A 12,332-nucleotide genomic window follows, 5' to 3' on the forward strand; every position below is an offset into this window, starting at 1 on the left:
AGCTTTAATGAGGTGAGTGCCCTGATTAGCACGGTGTTATTGTGGACCATACCTGTCACTGTAAGCTGTTACATTGAATAACTGGTACCACAGTTATGTGGATTGTGTTTCGGGATGGTTATCTTTGTAGATTGCCAGCATCAGGTGTTTGGAAAGTTTTATTGTAAGATAGAGGGACTAATTCTGTTGCTATGTGCATGCATGCTACTGAAATTCAGTAGAATTCAGTGAGAAATTTTTCATGAGGATACATTCTGGTACCTCAGAAAACGTTTTTTTCGAAATGAGCAATCTGATATTCATTGTTGGCAAGATTTCACCTTTAAGAAATGAAAATATATCAAACGCTTTTATTTTAAAATGGAAGGCTAGTCTTTTTGTTTATCCAACTGTTGGAATTTTCTCGGCAAAAAGGTCATCTTCAGCATGACCTTAGCCTTGTTTCCTAGCAACCAGTACACGTTGTATCTGCCATTACACAGTGAGCAAATTCCCTTGTAGCAAAATGGCCAGTCATAATCATTACAACGAAATGTCTGCGATATCAGGAGTAGCGTAATTGAATGAAACGGCAAGTCAGTTTGTCGTCAGATGCTGATGATTACAGAGATGCTGCCATTTCATGGTGATTTGTGTGAAATAGAAATGTGTGTACGGTGATTGAAGACAGAGATATACATTACAAGGGTGGTTTGAGAAGGGAAAGAAAACGAGGAAATGCAGTAGTCTCTAGCAAGTTTTGACCCGTCATGTCTCAGTACCCTCCGAAAGAATTTATTCAAACAGCTTAGCCCATAGACCCTCGGGGTTTCTCGAGGGTCTATGCTTAGCCTCTGGATTTAGGTTTATATGGTGTCCAGATGAAGAATCATAGTGGCGATCAGAGACATTACTTGAAACAATTTGGTGGTTCAATTATTCTCATCTAAAATGGAATTAAATTTAAGTTGGTGCGAATGGTAAGGTATTACCAATAGCACAAACATAAGAGTATGTTTTCTTAATAAATCCATAATGTGTATTATATTATTATGGAATTTTACACTAGATATGTAAATTTAGCATCAGTCTATATACCATAAATGCAGGCATTCCCGATATAGTGTTTACTGATCCAGTCAAGAGGAGACACATTTGAACATTAAAAGCTCAGCTGTAGACAAATGGGCTTGTTGAGTCTTTTTCTGCTCCAAGTATTTTTAGAACTTACTGAGTTTAGAGGAAGACGATGTTGATAAACCTTGTGAGGTATTTTTACCAACAGGCAATGTTGTCATGTTGTGGTAGGTAGAGACGATTTAGACTATAGGAACTCGCCAAGACCACAAAGGGCATTGCTGAGTGTTACGTGACTCAGAGAATGTTCTCTGTTCATCACTGTATTAGAGTGATGTGATCATTACAACCTTAGGGAGTCAATAAGCAAACATGTACCTTACTCAGGTCAGTCAAATTTGCATTAAACTCTTAATTTGATTGCCTATAGTGTTATTAATTTAAAAATATCTGTGATATTTTTTATGTTTATTCTCAGATTTGATAGACTCTGCCCACACACTGTTTGCGTAATTAGTAACTTAAACTCTGTCTTCATAAATTTGACTTGTTTATAATTGCGTGTTCTCACGTCAGTACCCAATCTGATAACAGACCAAGTGCCCAGATGACAGTAGTCTGTATCAAAGTTTGGCATAGGGAAGTGAAAATGGTAAACCCTGTGTGGACTTAGGTGCTGACATGAGCAAAGCAGAACTCATATCTTACTGCTCTGGTTGTCGTTAACATCTGACTTCTTTGTGGCAACAGCTAGAGGCCCAGTACCAGTGAACTTTGAGTTATATATAGCATTGTGGAGTTAAAATAATTCTCTGAAAGTGTCTGCATTCCCATACAGGGCCAGTAATGCTAACTTTAATAATTTTTCCACCATTTTTTGTTTTGAATGTCAATCATAATTCCTTGTTCTACTCCCCAATGCATGTTGATACACACAGCATTCAGCTTGTCAGCTCAGCCTGTACATGTGTAGACTGCTTTGTTATAATTGTTGAAAAGTAACTTCAGGTCCAGACTAGAATTCAAATGTAATCAATAACAATGCATTTTACAGATATAGATGCTAACGGAAGCTAAATAGTGGGTATTTCAACATTCTTATGGGAGTAGAATAAGAAGTTGCAATTGATATACAAAATAAAAATGATGAAAAAATCATCAATAGTTGACATTATACTGGCCCATTAACTAAATCAAATGAGGCCCAATGAAGAATGTTTTTATTTGTTGAACTAAAAATTCACATGGCCTTCAAAAAGCAAGTTCTCAAAAGATGCCATTCCGTACATTTTGTACTACACTGTTCGGTACATTACACAATATGTGGTCAAATATGACCATAACCTTTAAAATAACATGTTTACAAGATGTTACAGAAGGGTTTTGTGATTTTATAGCTGTTTTCCATTACACATTTATTACTAAATAAAACTGCACAGGCTTTATACAATGGATACTTCTGCTTGAAATGCAGACTAAATTTCTAACTGTTGCATGCATGGCTGTTGTTGTAGCTTGTAGTTTGAGCTGTTAATGTTTTTTAGTACTTGGCATTTCCAAAAATGTAATCTAAGTTTGTTGACAAATTTTTGTTGCATATTTATGAGAGAACAATGATGTCATTTGGGAAGAGCCCTATTGAATTGGAATGTGTTTGATATCCATTTGGTGAAATGAAAGTGTAAAGAAGTCTACAGTGGTCAATGATATCATTTCAGAATTTTTCATAATGACATCTTTTAGGGATCTTCACTTTAAAAGTGATGTTTACTTTTGATATAGCTAGGGGAAGGAATGAGAGAATGCTCATCTTTAGTGTGTTAGTTTTAATACCACAAGCATGTTTGAGTACAAATTTGCTCTTCAGACCAATTCAGGATTTGAAGGAACTCTTTGGTCTAATAATTCTTGATACAGTGTTTGAGTAAAGCAAAACAAATAAAAAGGCACAGGTCAGTATTTACGCAGGTTCCAATTTTTCTGGTTCACAGACAATTATTTTACCCACAGGCTATTTTTTACAATTTCTACAGAAAGCCAGTGTGTCAGCAAGTTTTGACCTCAGTGAAACCAAACTTAAATAGCCTGCGTGCTTTTTATGAAACTGTCACTTTTGAGTATCATGGAAGTAAAAAGTGAACTTTATATCTGAGAGGTTTGATATTTGTTGACTACATATGGCAAATTAGATTTGATAAAGTAGTTGGTGCAAAATGAATTATGAAAGTGAATTGTCTGTGTGTATGTTGAGGTATTATGATGCCAATTTGGTTGTAGACATCATGAAGTGTTCCAAAGCAGTTTTATTTTCTATTCATCATGATTTTATAAAAATAGCACTATCTATTGATTTCAGGAATTTGTCAACTGTGCAGTGTTCCAAGAATGCATCATTCATTGAAAGTAGAGCCTCACAGCAGAGTTCTTCAAAACCTCAAAACCTCAAAATTGTATTTCACAGGGTGTTCATTGTCCCTCAGTAGATTGGACTCAAAGTCTTTCCAAAATTAGCAATAACAGTGAAATTTGTCATTGTGGGGAACATGACAACAGAGAATCACAGCATAATGCTGGTACAATTACAGTGGTTATAAATTATTGATGATTCACTCACTGAGGGATAAAAATATTCTTTTCAAATTTGCTGAACACCGCGCAAATCAGGGAGATGGAACCAGCATAGTGAACTTACAAAATTGCATTGATATGACAATCAGTGATGAATTAGATGCTTTACCTTGTCATATGAAATAGTTGTCTTTGATATGATAACGCTATGTCATCTAAAATTGCAATGCTATTCCTGGGCTTTATCAACAAATCCCTCAAAACGTAATCACCTTATCAATTTTCATTGCATCCTACAACAAGTCTGTGACGCACTGGTTTTTACCTTCTCGTGTCTATTTATAGACAGAAAAGGTATTAGAGTTGAAAACCAATATGCTGCTGTCAAGAACTTCCGTCTGTCAAGACTTCCGTCTGTCAAGATCCGTTGACGGCATGCCATTGTGATGGGTCATATCATAAACTGGTGGGGGTGTTCATGGCTCAGGTTGAGGTGTGGGAGACGATTTTGAGCTGTGACAAAAATCAAAGGGACTTAGCGGCATAGCCAGTGTTAAGCCTTTCTCCAAGGTTTCTTAGTTGACTACGATCTATTACAGACTACTGAGCTGACGTTAGGGGTACTCACTTTGTGTTTGCTCACTCTGTGTGCGCCAGTGTTTGGTACTGAGTTGCGTGGATATCCCCTTATGGCCTCACGTGATATGGGCCTGTTGCATAAACTGCAGATGATCATATGCCTCTGAGTCTGAAAACGGTCATTGTGTAAGCCTGTCGGCATTTTCCTTGCATTTTTAGCTCCGCTGTCAGCGACGCGGAGCTTATCAAATAGGTTGATTTTCCGTCGTCGTCCGTCGTCGTCCGTCGTCCGTCGTCCGTCGTCGTCGTCGTCGTCCGTCAACAATTGCCTTCTCCTCAGAAACCGCAAGTCCAATTGCTTTGAAATTTTATATGCAGTTCACTTGGGGTGACCACACTTAAGTTTGTTCAAATCGTGGTGAAATTTGCATATTTGTATTTTTGGGGCAATTTTTGGTGTTTTTGGTAAAAAAATCTTCTTCTCTGAACCGCTTGTCCGATTGCTTTAAAATTTTATATGCAGTTTATTTAGGGTGACTTCAGTCAAATTTTTTATAATTCGTGGTGAAATTTGCATATTTGTATTTTTAATGCAATTTTTGTCATTTTTGGTAAAAAAAATCTTTAAAAATCTTCTTCTTCAAAACTACCAGTCAGATAGCTTTGATATTTGGTACATATGTCCCTAGGGATGATCTATTTCAGATTTGTTCAAATTGTGCAGAAATATTGAAATTGCATTTTTAAGGCAATTTTTGCCATTTTTGGTCAAAAAATGTATTTCTCAAAAAGTACTCAACTGATAGTTTTGAAATTTGGTATACAGGTTTGTATGATGAATAAGTAATACATATTGAATTTCTGATGAAATCTGTAATTTTGTATTTTTGGGGCAATTTTTGCCATTTTTGGTCAAAAAATGTGTATTTCCAAAACTACTCATCTGATAGCTTTGCAATTTGGTATACAGGTTCCTACAGATCATCTTAATGATATTTATTGAAATTATGATGTAATCTGCAATTTTGTATTTTTGGGGCAATTTTTGCCAATTTTGGTCAAAAAATGTGTATTTCCAAAACTACTCATCTGATAGCTTTGCAATTTGGTATACAGGTTCCTACAGATGATCTTAATGATATTTATTGAAATTATGATGAAAATTGCAATTTTGTAATTTTGGGGCGAATTTTGCAATTTTTGGTCAAAAAATGTGTTTCTCAAAAAGTACTGGTCTGATAGCTTTTAAAATTGGTATAAAGGTTTCTACAGATGAGCTAAGTAATATAATTTCTGATGAAATCTGTAATTTTGTATTTTTGGGGCAATTTTTGCCATTTTTGGTCAAAAAATATGTATTTCCAAAACTACTCATCTGATAGCTTTGAAATTTGGTATACAGGTTTCTATAGATAAACTAAGTGATATTTGTTGAAATTATGATGAAATCTGCAAAAATGTGATTCCCAAAAAGTACTGGTCTAACAGCTTTGAAATTTGGTATACAGGTCTCTATAGATGAACTGAATTTGATCTTTTGAAATTATGATGAAATCTGCGATTTTTATTTTTGGGGCAATCGTTGCCATTTTTGGTCAGAAAATTTTATTCTCAAAAAACTACTCATCAGATAGCTTTGGTTGACATGTTCTTAGGGATTGTCCGATGTGATATGTTCAAAGTATGATGAAATCTTCAATTGTGTATTTTGCAGCTATTTTAGCCACTTTTTTCTGGCCATTGCATTGAGCTATCAAAGATTTCCACCTTCTTCATCAACATGTGTCAAAAATAGTTATTCTCTACATAAACACAGCGGAGCTATATCGGCCGCTAGGTCGCTTGTTCTCATTTAATTTTGCAAAATATCGGCGAGTACCTCAATATTTCAAGATAACTCTTTCTTCCCAATCGTTTCCTGGAGTTTCAGAGTCATATGAACGAAAATGAGTGAAAGTTTTAGACAGGAAAATCGGACGTCGGCCATGTTCAATGTTTACAGTACAATCAGAAGTTTATGTGGAGGAATTAACTAACAAACACAGGAGTGTTCATGATGCCCGCCCTCTAGAGGCAGACCTTCCTATATGAAGTACAGTACCACATTTGATGCTTGTGGAAAGCTTGACCCCACAATGGAGCATTTAAACTTTTAGAAAATGACAAACTGAATAAGAAGGTATTCAGAAAATGTCAAATACTGAGGGAAAATGCGCAAATATTCAAAATAAAACAGGTTAACTGACTGGTCAGCTATAAAAAACAATGAAAATGTTTATGATCAAAAGTTTTTGAGATGCGCACATTTTAACAAATACAGAAATTATTAACATTATAAATATAAGACCAAACTATTTTTTCAGGGATGGGACAGGTTGGAAATGAGGGGTGAGAGACAAAGGCACTCCTATTGCTGCATGTGGATGCAGCCACACCATTTCATTTACAGCATACTTATTCACTGTGTTGTGTTCAAGTTCCATATTGTACTGACTGTCATACAAGGATAACATAACCAAATCAAATCAAATTGGAAAAGGATCAATGCTGTTGTGTGGATTTTGCTGAACATGGCTGATATTTCGCCCTATATATTTGGTATCCAGCAAAGGCATATTTGATGTAAAGTCAAAATTAACACTACATTGCTGACAATATATTTTACCGTTTCTGCATGAATTTTTCTTTTTTAAATTATAGTATATTAGTACTTCAAACAGATTAATAGTTATCGTGATGTCAACCCATAATTTTACATCACAAAGACTGTAATTCTGCCAATTTTTTTGTTTTTCAGTCATTTTATAAATTTTGCACTGCACAAGATGATTGAACAAATTGCAATGTTTGAATTTGTAAACTCAAAGAATAAAATCCTTTGGTCACAAAGTAATTATTTTTTGAAAAGAAATTTACTCTTAAACACTTTTAGCATATATTCTTTACACGGTCATGTATTTCAAGGAAAATATGCCTATCAAAAACTGTAATTTCTTCACTTTCAATTTTTTTTCAATACTATGACAATTATCAGCCATGAGGTTTTACAAACACAAGACCAGATAGGCGTTTTTTCATCATTTCCACAGGACTCTTTGGAAATCCATTAAAAACAGTTAAAGTGACTGGAAATGATCACTTGGTATACATTTAATTTATAGATGCCAGGTTGTGTATTTCACATGCACTCAGGTCAGTAGGGAAGTGCGTCATTACTATTTTGGACTGTTAATTCTTATTTCTGAATTGTTTAACTTTTTTCCACATTGAACTATCTTTAGGCAGTTTATACTGTAGCTTAGAATTTTTTTGATTGATGTATTTAATCATCTTTTGGGTTCTTTGGGTCCATATCCACCTCATGCCCCTACATCATCAACTATTTACCAACAACTCCATGCCAACAACCAATTACCTGACCTGGCCACACATTAGAGAAGGTACAGCGTCATTGACGGTATTTTCTAAGTTTACTATTCATTACGTACGGCTTATCTGGAATTTTTCGCCTATCCTAAATTGAATTCTGGATTACATTGTTCCCTAAGAGTTCAATGAACTCTCTCTCTCACTCTCTCTCTCTCTCTCTCTGTCTCTCTCTCTCTCTCTCTCTCTCTCTCTCTCTCTCTCTCTCTCTCTCTCTCTCTCTCTCTCTCTCTCTCTCTCTCTCTCTCTCTCTCTCTCTGAAAAATAGAATCTCACTGAGTAGGAGTTTCTTGGAACAAGGCAATTTTAAAAAATAAATGTTCAAAGATCGATTATTTCTATTGAACTGACTAACATTATCTTGAAGTGACTATCAGTTGTATTTTACATCAAGTAAATTGTAGAGATTGTAGACAGCTATAGAATGAAATATAGGAGTACATACTGTTTATTTCTATTGAACTGACTAACATTATCTTGAAGTGACTATCAGTTGTATTTTACATCAAGTAAATTGTAGAGATTGTAGACAGCTATAGAATGAAATACAGGAGTACATACTGAGTATTAGTGATAACTGCATGACAATTGCAGAGCGTTTGTAAAACAGGCAAGCCAGCTGATTAATGTTCAACGGTATTAGTCCTCACTCCTGGCAGAACGATGTCAATTTGTCCTGAAATATTCAGTGTGATTCATCATAAAGTGAATGGAAAAATGAGTTTCTGTTGTCAGTGATTACCCAGCATGCCTCGTTTCATTCACTGAAACAGTGACTGGCAGAACCTAATTAAACCACGGTCTCTCTGTGGAGAGGCAGCCGTTTAACCTTGTAAATATCGCTGCACTTTGCTGAAATCTTGGAAATGTGAATAGGGCATTGGGGAATTGTCCAAGAAATGCTCTCACTGATGCTCCCACAATGTCAATCTCATTGTTGAGCATTATAAGAAAATTTTGATTGCTAGTTCTGCGGATAGACATGATTACAGAGGTATTTGGTGGAAATGTACCTCAAATATCCACAGAATCCAATCGGAGATTTCACAACTCACAATGCATAGGAATGGTCTTCATCCATTTTATTCCCTTCACCATGGTTGTTCCAACACATACACCACACATACACACACATACACACACACACACACACTATATATATATATATATATATATATATATATATATATATATATATATATATATATATATATATATATATATATATATATATATATATATATATATATATATATATATATATATTATCACATGAACTGGCCAAATTCCCACCTGTGTGACGTAGAACAGGACGGATAAGAAATCCGAATTACCCCTCTTGAACGTCATCAACCGGAACTTTTTTCGTGCATGGTACCGTTCATACATGCAGGCGTCGCGACGTGAGCATAGACCGATTTGTCGTGATCGATGCCGTGCTCTCATGACACTTTTTCAAAAAAGGTGACCCGATAAATCCACACATGGAAACATAGAAGGCATGTCCAGCGAAATTTCGAGTCGCTTAAACTATAGCTGTTCCCGAGAATCAAATGGGGATACCGCCGATCCAGTCGAGTTGCTTCGTAAGGCTCAATGTGGACGTCGTACCTGGCGATCCCGGTTGGCGATAAACCTGAAATCTTCACCTCAACGGAAGTTCAACTAAATAAATGAGTACAGTATAATCTTCGGGAAAGCGACATGCAAGCACAAGCATAAAGTCATTCGACTAACAATGATAAATTTCCTTCATCATACAAAAAATCCGTAAATTCTTGCTCTGAATCAAACCTGTATAGCGGCGTAAGGACGTAGCGCTAGCAAAGACATTAGCTGTTGAGCTTTATATGCATTGCAGCGCAATGATGCGATGACGTCAAACAGAGAAAAATATCATGGGATATATATATATATATATATATATATATATATATATATATATATATATATATATATATATATATATATATATATATATATATATATATATATACATCAGTATATATCACATATTTTCACACTCATGTCCCGATATACACATAAACAAATAGAAATGCCCTGGTTCAGTCTGCTCATTTCACCCAAAGTGAACTCATTTCCAAACCAGTCATTTACAGTTTTCAGGAAGACTCCTAATGATATTATTCCATTTGGAGTTTTTTTTTTATTTTCGAATTGAAAAAGGAAAAGCATAAAAGCAGCTTATATAGGGACAATTTGTCAGATACTCCTAGCCAGAGTAATTGCCTTTTGAATATTATCGTGCGTTTACGGTAATGGCACGTTGACTTCAGCAAACACTGAACCATTGTTGTCTTAAATGGCATTACAATTTCATCTGGAAACACAAATAGAGCATACAGCATTGCCCATTAAAACTCCATTCAACCACAAATCATTAAGGCCCTCAGCCGACACGACATCGATAGAGATATTTCATTCGTTATAGATTTTTTTCCCTACCCTTTTAAATGTCTGTGTTCAGTGCTGTTGCATGGTTACCAAACAGAGAAGCTTTGGAAATAGCCTTGTACCAAGAATGTAGTGATGGCAGCAAATTTTTCCGTATGTAGTTTGTTGATTGTCTGTTATGGTTGTAGGGGCTTTAGTAATTGCTAATCAATTGACTGAGGAAATATGAAGGGAGTTACCAACAAATGAAGAATTGGCATCTCAAAAATTTCATCATAATAAAAAAAATAAATCTATGAGCACATTCTGTTTAAAATTCCTAACCAGTGAAATGTCAAAAAAAAACAGATCTCCAGAGTTTCTTTTTGATAACAGAAATTGTTTCTTCCTTGTTTGCAAAATTTCATGGTATTTCCCGTTGGCTTGTTAGAATTGAGCCAACACGGATACCACTTTACTTTTGGGTTAGTAGTGGTATTACATGCACTGCTCCAGTACTCTGTTTTAGATTATGTTGAAGAGATTGTTAACATTCTGTTTGATATAGCTCTTTCAATTAAGCACATTGACTTACGCAGTGTTCCTAGTTACTGAGGGATGTGCAGACTGCAAGTAAACAGTGCGGTGTAACGGTTTTTCAAAACTTCACTGATGCGCAGATATATTTGGCGTAATTGCACGTCGACAAGACTAATGAATACTGTAGGCGTAATGAAGGTTGAGTGTTGCATACTGTGTGGGCAGTTTCAGATTTTTCCTGGTAATGTCATTTATTTTTAATAACACCACCACAGGAGCAAGTACAGAGGCCAGAGCAGCCCAGATTGTTGCTGTAAATTTCTTCAATAATAATGTTTTGTAGCAGTTCTGATTGTAAGATGTTATTTATTTAAAATGGCCCTAATAGCCATGCAGTGAACTTTTTTTGGAGATTTTTTTGAACATGAACTTCAATTTCACACACATGCAATTTAATCCTCTTTCTCCCAAGTTGTATTTATTTCTATGGTTTGTCTATGGAGCCTGGTAGAAAGAGGGTTAATTAGGACCTTGCCAGGGCTAGAATAATCCTCATTTTGTAACTGATTTGGTCAGAGTGTACACTTGGATATTTGAAGTCAATGCCCAGCTTGGCTCAGAGCAGACCCTGAATAAGCAGTGTCTGTTTAATACCTCTGATTGCCATGGTTTGAATGACGTGAAGACAGTGAGGCTGTAGTACCCCACACTTCAATAAACAATTATACTTGAAGTAAAATTCAGTCAACCCCCTAACCTGGACCAAACATGGGTGACTCTGATGATACCGGCATGCCTACACTGATAATTTTAAATGTACATATTATACAACCTACACCTATTGAGGGCCCAGGATAAACTGCCCAGGTAATAATACTGCATTGTCAATCTGAGATCCTGCGTAATCCATTATGATTGCTCGAGAGCTCTTCCCTTGAGATTTGAAATGGCTCAATATCTGATCCAAGAGTAGAAAGCACTCTTACGATATCTGAAGAATGTCTGTAAGTTCCGTTCTCATGCTCTTGGTAAACGGAATGAAGAAACAGATGGTGCTGTCGGCTGGCATAGCAAAGCCAAATAGATATTCATTTCAAAATGTACTCGACCGTTACAAATATACCTCACCTTGTACTTGACATTAATCACATATTATTAATAGAAGAAGCAGATGTTGATGACAAATTTAATGCCTTGCACAAATATCCTGCAGAGTTTACTCACAAACAGTTTCACATCATGTGTTTAATATGCTGCAGCAGCATGACCAAGTGAGCCGTTTCTTCCATGTGGATGGCAAAGCGCCCTCTTCTGGTCACAATTGTATTTTTACAGAAATGTCAACCCACACTACAGACTTCATATGGCTACTTCTTTTCACACAGTTTGTCTGAGAATAAAAACAAGTATTATAATAAGGTGAAGGGGAAAATTTGTTTTCAGACTAGAAACATGACCTCTGACCCCAACTCCCATCAAGCTCAAACCTCTAGGGAGGGTGCCAAAACTGCACATCAGCGAAATGCTCTAGCAATTCTGTGTTACCACCAACACAAATAATCATGCTGTAATGTACCTCTTTACATATTTGTTACAACTGTTTAAATACACTTGAACTGTGAAACATCGTGTATAATGACACTGAGTAACTCCACTGTGGCAGATTTTCCTGTTTTCATGGTTTGAAAACAACTCTAAAGTACTTGTGAACACCATCAGATCACTGTGTTGTGACGCTTTCAAGAAAATACATGTGATGACTAATGACA

The 12,332-nt window shown here is 35.8% G+C and overlaps 1 protein-coding gene across 5 annotated transcripts in view; it reads left to right on the top strand.

The window, feature by feature from the left end:
• LOC139151103 (ankyrin repeat and fibronectin type-III domain-containing protein 1-like) overlaps positions 1-12,332 on the top strand; it is a 232,986-nt gene that overhangs the window by 105,248 nt on the left and 115,406 nt on the right. The window lies entirely within an intron of this gene.

The sequence above is a fragment of the Ptychodera flava genome, chromosome 15 (assembly GCF_041260155.1).
Source record: "Ptychodera flava strain L36383 chromosome 15, AS_Pfla_20210202, whole genome shotgun sequence".
In the NCBI taxonomy this organism is placed as follows: domain Eukaryota; kingdom Metazoa; phylum Hemichordata; class Enteropneusta; family Ptychoderidae; genus Ptychodera; species Ptychodera flava.